Below are 9947 nucleotides of genomic sequence, written 5' to 3'. Positions count from 1 at the left end.
ACCAAAAAAAAAAAAAAAAAAAGAGAATGCCATATATCTCTTTCTTTCTTTTTTTTTTTTTTTTTGGTACTGGGGATCGAACTCGGGTCCCTGTGCTTGTGCAGTATATTGCTTTCTTGAACAAAATGACCAGGGTACTATTGAAACCATCTTTGGAGGAAATGTTTAATATGCATATCTTATTTAAATAAATCCTCCAGTAAGAAATGGAGAATTCATTGCCTTTTCTTTGAAGGCTTTGTAGTTATCTGTCAAATTTATATGTGCAGCTCACCAACATTCTCTTATTGGAAATATCAGTATTTCATATCATGGTTCTCGAAAGGACTTTACTCAAAATTCTGTGTCTCCTTTGGCTTACTTCTTTCTTGGTTCCACCCAGGCTTTATTAATGGTTCATTTCATATCATCATCTCCATCTTCATAAATTTTCTTTAGGATACTCAGTAATCCCTCACTAGGATCTGTTCCAGCATTGTAGGATGGCTTTTCTTTTGCTTTGCACCCTTTCTCAACTCGAGTCAAGTACTCTCATCACATGTTTTCCACTTTCTTTCTACATAAGATAACTGTATCAGTCTTGGTTTTTTTTTTTAACTCCCTTCCACACAGATGGGTTTCAAGAGATTGTTCACAATGATAGAGTAGCTCTTCCCATTTAAATCCTTTACCAAAAGATCAAATGACCTCTCTGTGAAATGCACCTGCACATTCTCAGCAGGAACTTGATGAACTCCAGTTAAAGTAATGTAGATTTTCACAAACTTATCTGACTGATCTCATCCATAATTACTGATTTTCACAGTATATCCTGTTGTGAAGGGAGAAACCACAGCAGCTGGTTTTTCATTGTCAAGAGATTCTGGTTTCTTTTGTGATTTTTATTGCATCTTATTCTTTATTTCTGTTTCAATCTTGGATTTTTCAGCTGTCAGGGCATCACGTACTCTCTTCCTAGTGGCCTTTTCCAGCAACACTTTACCTCTTCTAGATCATTCTGCAACTCCTCCAAAGCTGTAGCCATGGTTAGACTGAAGGCCTGAGCTGCAGGCACACAAGGACAGGAACCTCTGACCCAGTGCACTCACCGTGAGCATGGAACTCACCCACATGAGCCACAGGGCTGCCAGCTGTGCATACACCAGACCTGTGAGAGATCGCAGCCTGCTCTCCACATGTGGCGGCTCTGAAACCTTTGATTTTCTGGATTTATACATTGGTTTTTGAAGAAACCATTCTGCTCTATGAAGTTAAAAAAAAAAACAAAACTTTTTTTTACTGTTGTCCTGGACAGCAAGGAATCAAGATGTCCTCAGTGGTTGCCCCACCAGCCTTTGTGGAAAAGGACATAGTTCTTTTCCCAGGGAATGTGTTGTGAGAGAGCAGACCTGACCTGACACTAGGCTTCAGGGGCTCCTCTCGTGGGCCTTGTCTTGAAAGGCTGGAGCTGCTGGTCATGATCCAGCCCTGTCACCTCTGAAACCTCCTCCCACTGTGAGCTGGGGGCCCCCAGAGCCTCAGTTTCCTATCAAAACAACCACAGCCCTTCTCTCACGGAGTAGTTGTGAGGGCTAAGTTTCTTTAGCAGGGTACCTGACAAGTGAAGGGTTTCACGCTCAGAGTAAAGGGCAATAATAACTCTTTTGGCCTTGCAGGTTGAGGGAGGTCAGCACCTTTATCCTCCTAAAGACATTTCTTCACTCTGTGCATAGCCCTTTATTGTTTCCTAATGCTTTCCCAAAAAATCAACCTATGTGTAAAAACAAACTGTTTAAGGTCCTTTCAGACCTAATCTCAGAGGAAACCTAGATTTTGAACCTTTTCAGAGGTTCTATTGTATTTAATCCACTCTCCCTCACACACACACCTTGTTTAGAATCACTGACCATTAGAACTAACACCACTAACTACTGAGACTCAGGAGGAACTTGTCAAAGGGATGAACAGGTGAACCCCACAAGTATGTCCTGAACCCAGGATTGTGCAGACTCCCCAGATACCTGACCCTGGCTTGGATCTAGCTAGTCTTATCCAGAGATTTTTAGATAAAAATAGATAGAACAAGGCTGGGCGTGGTGGCAGATACCTGTGATCCTGGCACTTGGGAGGCTGATGCATGAAGACTGCTGTGAGTTTGAGGCCAGCCTGGGCAACATAATGAGCTCAAGGCCAGCCTCAACTACATAGAATGACCTTGTCTCAAAAAAAAAAAAAAAAAGAGAGAGAGAGAAAAGCATAACTATGGGCTGGGGTCTCGATTGGTGGCAGAGCACTTGTCTAGCATTTGTAAAACCACTGGGTTCCATCCCCAGCACTTAGGGAGGGGGGTACCTGCTCAGGGTGAAGCAAACCTGTGAGGCAGAGCCCAGTAAAGTCCAAAAGCCCTTTCTCTCCAAACCCGTGCTCTTTCCACTTCACATCTACAAAGGAAGTTGATGGGGCAGGAGGGATGAAAACCATTGCTCTAGATAGACCAATGATGGCAAACCTTTTAGAGACCAAGGGCTCAAAGTGCAGCCCAAAACCCACTCCTTTATCACAAAGTGCCAACACTGCAATTAAACCTGAATTCTGGGGTTTAATTTAGAAAAAAACAACTATTATCCGATGGCCAGCTGCTGGGGCAAGTTGGCTAGAGTGCTGGCAGAGAGGGCTCTGTAACCACTGCAGCACACATGCCATAGGTTCGCCACCACTGCTCTAGACAGACTCTCTCCTTTTGTAGATGGATAAAATAGGTACATAGAACACAAGGGTTGATATGGCAGAGCCCCCACAAAGTATGTAAGGGTATTCAAGCCCATTTCCAGCTACCTCAGTGTCTTCTTTCCATATACTTTCACCATTTCCCTACTAATGAGAAATAGGAAGGTAAGAAGGTGAATTCTGGAGGTTCTAGACTCATCAAAAAGACAATGTCAGGGAGAAATAAGGGTGGAGTCACTGTTCTAGATTAAAAGAAATATAATAATCAAATGTATGTAGTACCTAACCCTGATAGGATCCTGTTTGGGAAATAAAAATAGTTATAAAAGACATCTAGGTCATAACAGGGAAGTTTTTAATATGGATTGAGTATTAGAAAATTGCTATCAATTAATTGGCTTAGATCTGATAGTAATATTGTTAATACGTAGGAGAATGTTCTCAGGTGATGCATTTTTTAAAAATTAATTTTATTGGTACGTTTAAGGAATACAGTATAGTGACATTCATCATTGGAAATTTGCACCTTTACATAATCCATCTTGGTTCTTATTTTTTCCCCATTTCCCTGCCCTCCCTTCAACCCCTCCATCCCTCCCTATTTACAAAGACTTTGTTTCCATTTTTTTCATTTTCTCATATTAATTCCATTCCCTTCTTTCCTTTCCCCTACCCCTACCCCTCCCGCTTCCCCTTCCCCTTTGCACCTTTTCTTCCTATTTCACATTATCGATTGAGAAACTGAAAGTGTAAATAAGGACTAAAAGGTATAATAGATAAGGTGATGCATTTTGAAATATTCAAGGGTGAAGTGTCATGACATCTGTAATTCACTTTCAAATGGATAAAAAAACAGGTACTGAGAGAAAAAGAGACAGAAAACAAACAGGACAAAAGACAACTATTGGTTCATTTAATGGAGCAAATAGTGCTCACTGTACTATTCTTTCAATTTTCTGCTATTTGAAAAAATCTGGGAGAAGATTTTTGTTTGTTTTGTTTTTTGAGACAATGTCTCACTATGTAGCTCAGGCATGGCCTCTAGCTCATGATCCTCTTGCCTCAGCCTCCGGAGGGCCAGGATTACAGTCGTGGGGTGTGTATGTGCCTGTGCCTGTGTGTGTGGTGGTGGGGGGGGGGGGGTTAAAAGTAAGAAGAAGCATAAATAAGGAGAAAATAATAGCTAACAGTTTTACAATTATGTAGTGGGTAAAACATTCAATGTATTATTCTAAAGCAAAAAAACCATTGAATTAAGACTCATAGATTTAGCTACATAATATTTAAGTTTCTGAATTACAAACAAGAGCCATAAACAAATGACACTTGATAAATTGGGAAAAATATATGCAACATATTTGACAAGAAAAGTTGCATATCCTTACTCTACACGTCAGTTATTACAATTGAAAAGGAAAAAATGATGAGAGGAGAAGAGTCAATGGAAAAGTGAATTTTATGGCAACCTTTTGGTGCTTGGGCCAGACTCCCTGCCAGGTCTTCTCCATCTGGACATATGGATCAAGGCCTCAATCACACAGTGATATTCCCAAATGCATTTACTAAGACTTTCTGCAATGGGGCTCATAAGTGTGTTAGACTCTGAACCTGGATTTAGCCTCTCTCCTAAACAGTCTCTATGGTGAGGGAATAAAATAAGCAAGGCCTCTGTGATCAATTTGTTTGAACTCTAACGGCTCCAATTTTAGCCAGGACTGGGGCCCGTGCTGGGGAGAGAGTTTGTATTCATTTCTTGCTTTATTGCACAGTAGTCCAAGAATGTGGCCTGCATAATTTTTGCTTTACAGAACTGAGACTGGCTACTCGATTGTCTCCTGAGCCGTGAAACAGATGTATTATCTATTGCAAGGATTCTAAGTTTATATATGAGGATTTATTTATTTATTTATATTAGTACATGTTTGCAGTACATAATGATTACATTCATTGTAAAGAGTTGTTACATGTACATTAATGCATCTTAATTTTTTATGTTCCCTCCCTCTTCCCTCCTATGTATGAGTTTTATAATATTTTATTATTTAAACAATTTTAATGTTTCACTAGAAAATTCATTCATGACCCAACATGCAAAGGGTGCATAGGGATATAAAGAGTGAAAAGTTTCCTTACCTCTATCCTCTAGCCAACAAGTTCTCCTCTCCAAAGGCAGCCAATATCAATTTTTTCTGTATCCTTTCAAGATATTTTATGCATATACAAAGAATTATATATGTACATATACAGTTTCACTTTTCAACAATGTTATCACATTCACACATTGTTCTCTACCTTCTTTCTTTTTTTAAATTTATTGACTTTATTGGAACATTTTAGGTATACATTGTGATCACATTCATTGTTGGGAATTTGCACCTATACATGATATATCTTGGTTCTTATTTTATTCCCATTCCCCTGCCCTCCCTTTAACCCCTCCACTCCTCCCTATTTAAAAAAGCCATGTTTTCATTTTCTCCTTTTTTTTCAATTTTTATTTCCCTTCTTTCTTTTTCCCCATCCCTTTCCCTAGCTCTCCTTCCCCTTTGAATATTTTCTTTCTCTTTCACAATATCTATTATGCAGTTTGGTTCTCATTTACATTTTTAATTTCTCACACCAGAGAAACAATGCAGTATTTACACATGAGTGTCCTATTTATTTCACTTAAGAGTATGGTCTTAAGGTGCATCCATTTAGCTATAAATGTCTCTAGTTTATCTTCCTTTATGGCTGAGTAGTACTCCATTTTATTAAAAAAAAACACATCTTTTTTTTTTTTTTCTTTCATTATACAGCTTTATTAGCCCTGCTAAAAGCAAAAAACACATCTTCTTTATCCAATCACCAGTTGATAGGCATTTGGGCTATTTCCAAGATTTACCTATTACAAACTGTGCTGTTATAAACATGGGTGCGCATGTATCGCTGTGGTATGATGTTTTAAATTCTTTTGGGAATATACCCAGAAGAGGAATAGCTGGGTCAAATGGAACCTCTAATCCTAGTTTTTTGAGGAATCTCCACACTGCTTCCCATAGTGGTTACACCAATCTACACTCCCACAAACAGTGGAGAAGGGTTCCTTTTTCCTTGCAGGCTTGCTAGCATTTGTTATTGGTTGATTTCTTGATAGCAGCCATTCTTTCTCGAGTGAGGTGGAATCTCAGCGTTGTTTGCATTTGCATCTCTCAAATGACCAGTGACATTGAGCATTTTTTCCTATGTTTATTTGCTGCTTCTACTTCTTTGTCTAAGAAATGTCTGTTCATTTCAGATGCCCATTTTTAGATTGGGTCTCTAAATTTGGGAGGTCTGGATTTTGTAACTTCTTTTTATATTCTAGATAGTAGTTCTTTGTCTGAGGAACAGCTGGTAAAAATTTTTTTTCCACATCGTAGGTTGTGTCTTCACTCTGTTGGTGGTTTCTCTTGCTGTGCAAAAGCTTTTTAATGAGATCCCAGTCGCTGATTTTTGTGCTAGTTCTTGAGTGATTGAGATTTTGTTCATTAAGTCTTTTCCTATGACAATGTCTTTAAGAGTTTTTCCTAACCTATCTTCCAGCGAGTTTAGTGTTTCTGTTTTAATATTTAGATCTTTGATCCATTTTGATTTTACTTTAGTGCATGGTGAAAGATAGGGGTCTAGTTTTAATCTTTGGCAAGTTGAAACCAAGTTTTTCCAGCATGATTTATTAAAGAGGCTATCTTTCCTCCAGTGAGGGTATTTGGCTCCTTTTTAATATGAGGTGGCTGATCTCTTCTGGTTCCAAATGAATTTCTGGGTCATTTTTTCTAGTTCTGTAAAATATCCTGTTGGAATTTCAATTGGGATTGCATGGCCATTTTCCCTATATTGGTTCTTCCTACCCAGGAGCAAGGGATATCTTTCCATTTTCTGATATCCTCTTCAATCTCTTTTTTCAGAGTGCTATAGTTACCAGAGTAGAGGTCTTTGATTTCTTTCATTAGGTTGTGTTGTGCCCAGATTGTAAGGTTCCAAAGACCACCAGGAGGCCGTTTCCGATGTAAGCACATGAGGGTCGTTTATTCAAGCTTAAGCAGGGACTCTCAATTGTCACCGACACAGCGGATCGAGATTGAGAGCCCCGAGTTCCAAATTAGCGGGGTTTTTATAGAGGTTACAGCAAGGTTTGGAGATTTTCCGCTTAGCAGTTACATGATTGGTTAACATTTAGCGAGCATGAAGTGTACATTTTTGATTGGCTGAACTCATCAAGGGTAAGGGGTGATTACGTATAGGTTTTACAAAAGAAAAGAAGGACAAAGGTTAGTGGGCAACTGTCACGTATTGATGGTCAGCAGACACGGTGACTAATGGTCATGACCACCCAGCATTGACAGCACATTAACAGACTGTTCCTACAGATAGTGGGCCCAGGATGTTCATTTCCTGGGTAAACAGATGGCTGAGTAATTAACTTAGGAACTTTGGTTTGTTACAGATTGTATCTTTTGTTCTAGAGCAAACACATTTTAACCATTAATTTGAGAGGCTAGGGGAATGGTGGATTTTAGCAAAATGGAGTCGCTTTGGTCTCACAGTTGATTCCTAGGTATTTCATTTTTTGGATGCTATTGTGAAGGGAGTTGTTTCTCCAGTTACTCTTTCAGAAAATCTGTTGTTTGTGTACAAGAAGGCTATTGATTTTTGAGTGTTGAGCTTGTATCCAGCTATTATACTGATTTTGGTTAAATCTAGAAGTCTTTTGGTGGAGTTTTTGGGGTCTACTATATAGAGTATCATGACATCTGAAAATAATGACAGTTTGACTTCTTCATTTCCTATGTTTATTCCTTTTATTTCTTTCTTCTGTCTAATTGCTGTGGCTAATGTATCCAGAACTATGTTACTATATTGCAAAGGAGTGGTGATAGTGGACATCCTTGTCTTGGTCCTGATTTTGGTGCGAAAGATTTCAGTTTTTGACTGTTTAGTATGATGTTGGCTGTTGGTTTTTCATAGATGGCTTTTATCAGGTTGAGATAAAGAATATCTATTCCAATATTCTGTAGGATTTTTTTTTTTTTTTTGGTACCGGAGATCAAACTCTGGACCTTGCACTTGCAAGGCAGGTGCTGGCGCCACTGAGCTAAATCAATGGCCGTCTGTAGGATTTTTATCATGAATGGCTGTTGGATTTTTATCAAATGCTTCTTCTGCATCTATTGAGATGATCATATGGTTTTTGTCCCTGACTCTGTAATACATATAATATATTACATTTATTGATTTACATATGTGGAGTGATCCTTGCATCCCTGGGATGATTCTGACTTGGTCAGGGTGTATGATCTTGATGATCTTCTGCATTCTGTTTGCCAGTATCTTGTTCAGGATTTTTGCATCTATGTTCATTAGGGAGATTGGCTTGTAATTCTCTTCTTTAGTTGGTTTTTTCTCTGCTTTCAGAATCAAGGTAATCCTTGCTTCCAGGAATGAATTTGGGAGTATTGCTTCCCTTTTAATTTCATTGAAAAGTTTGAGAAGTAGTGGCATTTGCTCTTCCCTAAATTTCTTATAAAATTCATCAGTGAATCCATTGGGACCTGAGCTTTTTTTTGTTGGTAAGTTTTTATTTATTTATTTAGTTAGTTAGTTAGTTTTGGTACCAGAGATTGAACTTGGATCCTTGTGCTTGCGAGGCAGGTGGTAGAAACACTGAGGTAAATCCCTGGCCCTGTTGGTACGTTTTTAATTACATTTTTTATTTCATTGATTTATATTGGGTTGTTTAGAATTTTTAAATCTTCTTGGTTCATCTTTGGTAATTCATATGTATCTAGAAATCGGTCCATTCTGTGTTTTCCGTCTTATTGGAGTACAGGCTCTCAAAGTCGCTATTGATGATCCTCTGGATTTCTGCTGGATCTGTTATAATTTCACCCTTTTTATTCCTAATTGCATGGATTTGAGCCTTTTCTTTCCTTTTTTTGATAAGGTTGGCTAAGGATTTGTCAATTTTATTTATTCTTTTTAAGAACTAACGCTTCAATTCATTGATTTTTTTTGTATCATTCTCTTAGTCTCCATTGCATTCCAATCCCTTCTTTCCTTTCCCCTACCCCCCTACTTCCCCTTCCCCTTTTCTTCCTATTTCACATTATCTATTATACCTTTTAGTCCTTACTTCCACTTTCAGTTTCTCACACTAGGCCCTCTCTCTGCTGCTCACCACTGAACCAATTTCTCAAGCTCATAGCAATGGCCTTTCTGGCCCCCAGCACCTCTGCCTTGAGAATCCAGATGCACGTGTGTGGTCTGGGGTGGGCCTTTTGTAGGTCTCTACCTTGTTTGTTTTGTTTAATATATGTTAGGAATCTTACCAAGTCAGAAAATAAGAACAACTTCATTTCCTTTTATAACTAAATAATATTCTTTGCATTAGAAGCATCATGATTCACTTAACCTGCCCCTTATTGATGGACATTAAGGTTGTTGCCAAAATTTTGTTACTACAAGTAGTATTGCAATAAACAAACTTGTAGTTAAGTTTATGTACATAAACTATTTTATACATATGGAAATATATCCCTAGGATATTATGAGAAATGGAAATAGTGGATTTAATCTCCGAATTTTAAATTTTGACAAATATTGCAGATTAATTCCTATGGATTGTGTTGCAAAACCTACTAGCAATGTGTGAAAGTGCCTGTTTCCCCACAGACACAACAGCCCAACAAAATATCACGCTTTCCTATCTTTGTCATTTTGACCAGTGGAAAGTGTGGTCTTAGTTGACTTTCAATTTGCATATCTTTTAATATGAGTAGGTTCTAGTATCTTTTCATTCTTTCTATGAACTGGCTACTCATATTGATATTTTATTAGGTTATGGTAGTAGTTTTTGTTGATTTGTAAGAATTCTGTTAGAGAAATGAATTTATCTGTGAAGAGAATTTCAGATTCTTTTGTACTGTATTTCGTAAGTATGATGAGTGAGTTTTCATACCACTGTGTGAGATATGCCTCCCTGAAATCTTGTTATGATTTTGAACATTACCTTCCTGACATGAAAATTTCTTTCAAATATTTTTCTCAATTCTTCGTTCACTTTTTGATTTTGCTTAGTGCAATTTTGCCAGGCAGAGATTACTTATTTTTATATAATCAGATTTATGAGACCATTTAAAAATATGGCTTTCTGGTTCTGTGTCATTCTCAGAGAGACTTCACACACTAAGATGATATTTAAAAATATCCCTTGGTTCTTCTGG

The 9947-nt window shown here is 38.0% G+C and overlaps 2 pseudogenes; one reads left to right on the top strand and one right to left on the bottom strand.

Moving 5' to 3' along the window:
* Nucleotides 1-207: 207 nt before the first annotated feature.
* On the bottom strand, nt 208-1024 carry LOC101705920 (calcyclin-binding protein pseudogene; annotated as a pseudogene).
* An 8611-nt stretch (nt 1025-9635) lies between these two features.
* On the top strand, nt 9636-9743 carry LOC147824318 (small nucleolar RNA U13; annotated as a pseudogene).
* Nucleotides 9744-9947: the final 204 nt, after the last annotated feature.

This window comes from Heterocephalus glaber, unplaced genomic scaffold (genome assembly GCF_053883595.1).
Source record: "Heterocephalus glaber isolate CG9 unplaced genomic scaffold, H.glaber_assembly_v1.0 deba00001547, whole genome shotgun sequence".
Taxonomy (NCBI): Eukaryota; Metazoa; Chordata; class Mammalia; order Rodentia; family Bathyergidae; genus Heterocephalus; species Heterocephalus glaber.
This window is presented reverse-complemented; position numbering and strand designations above follow the sequence as displayed.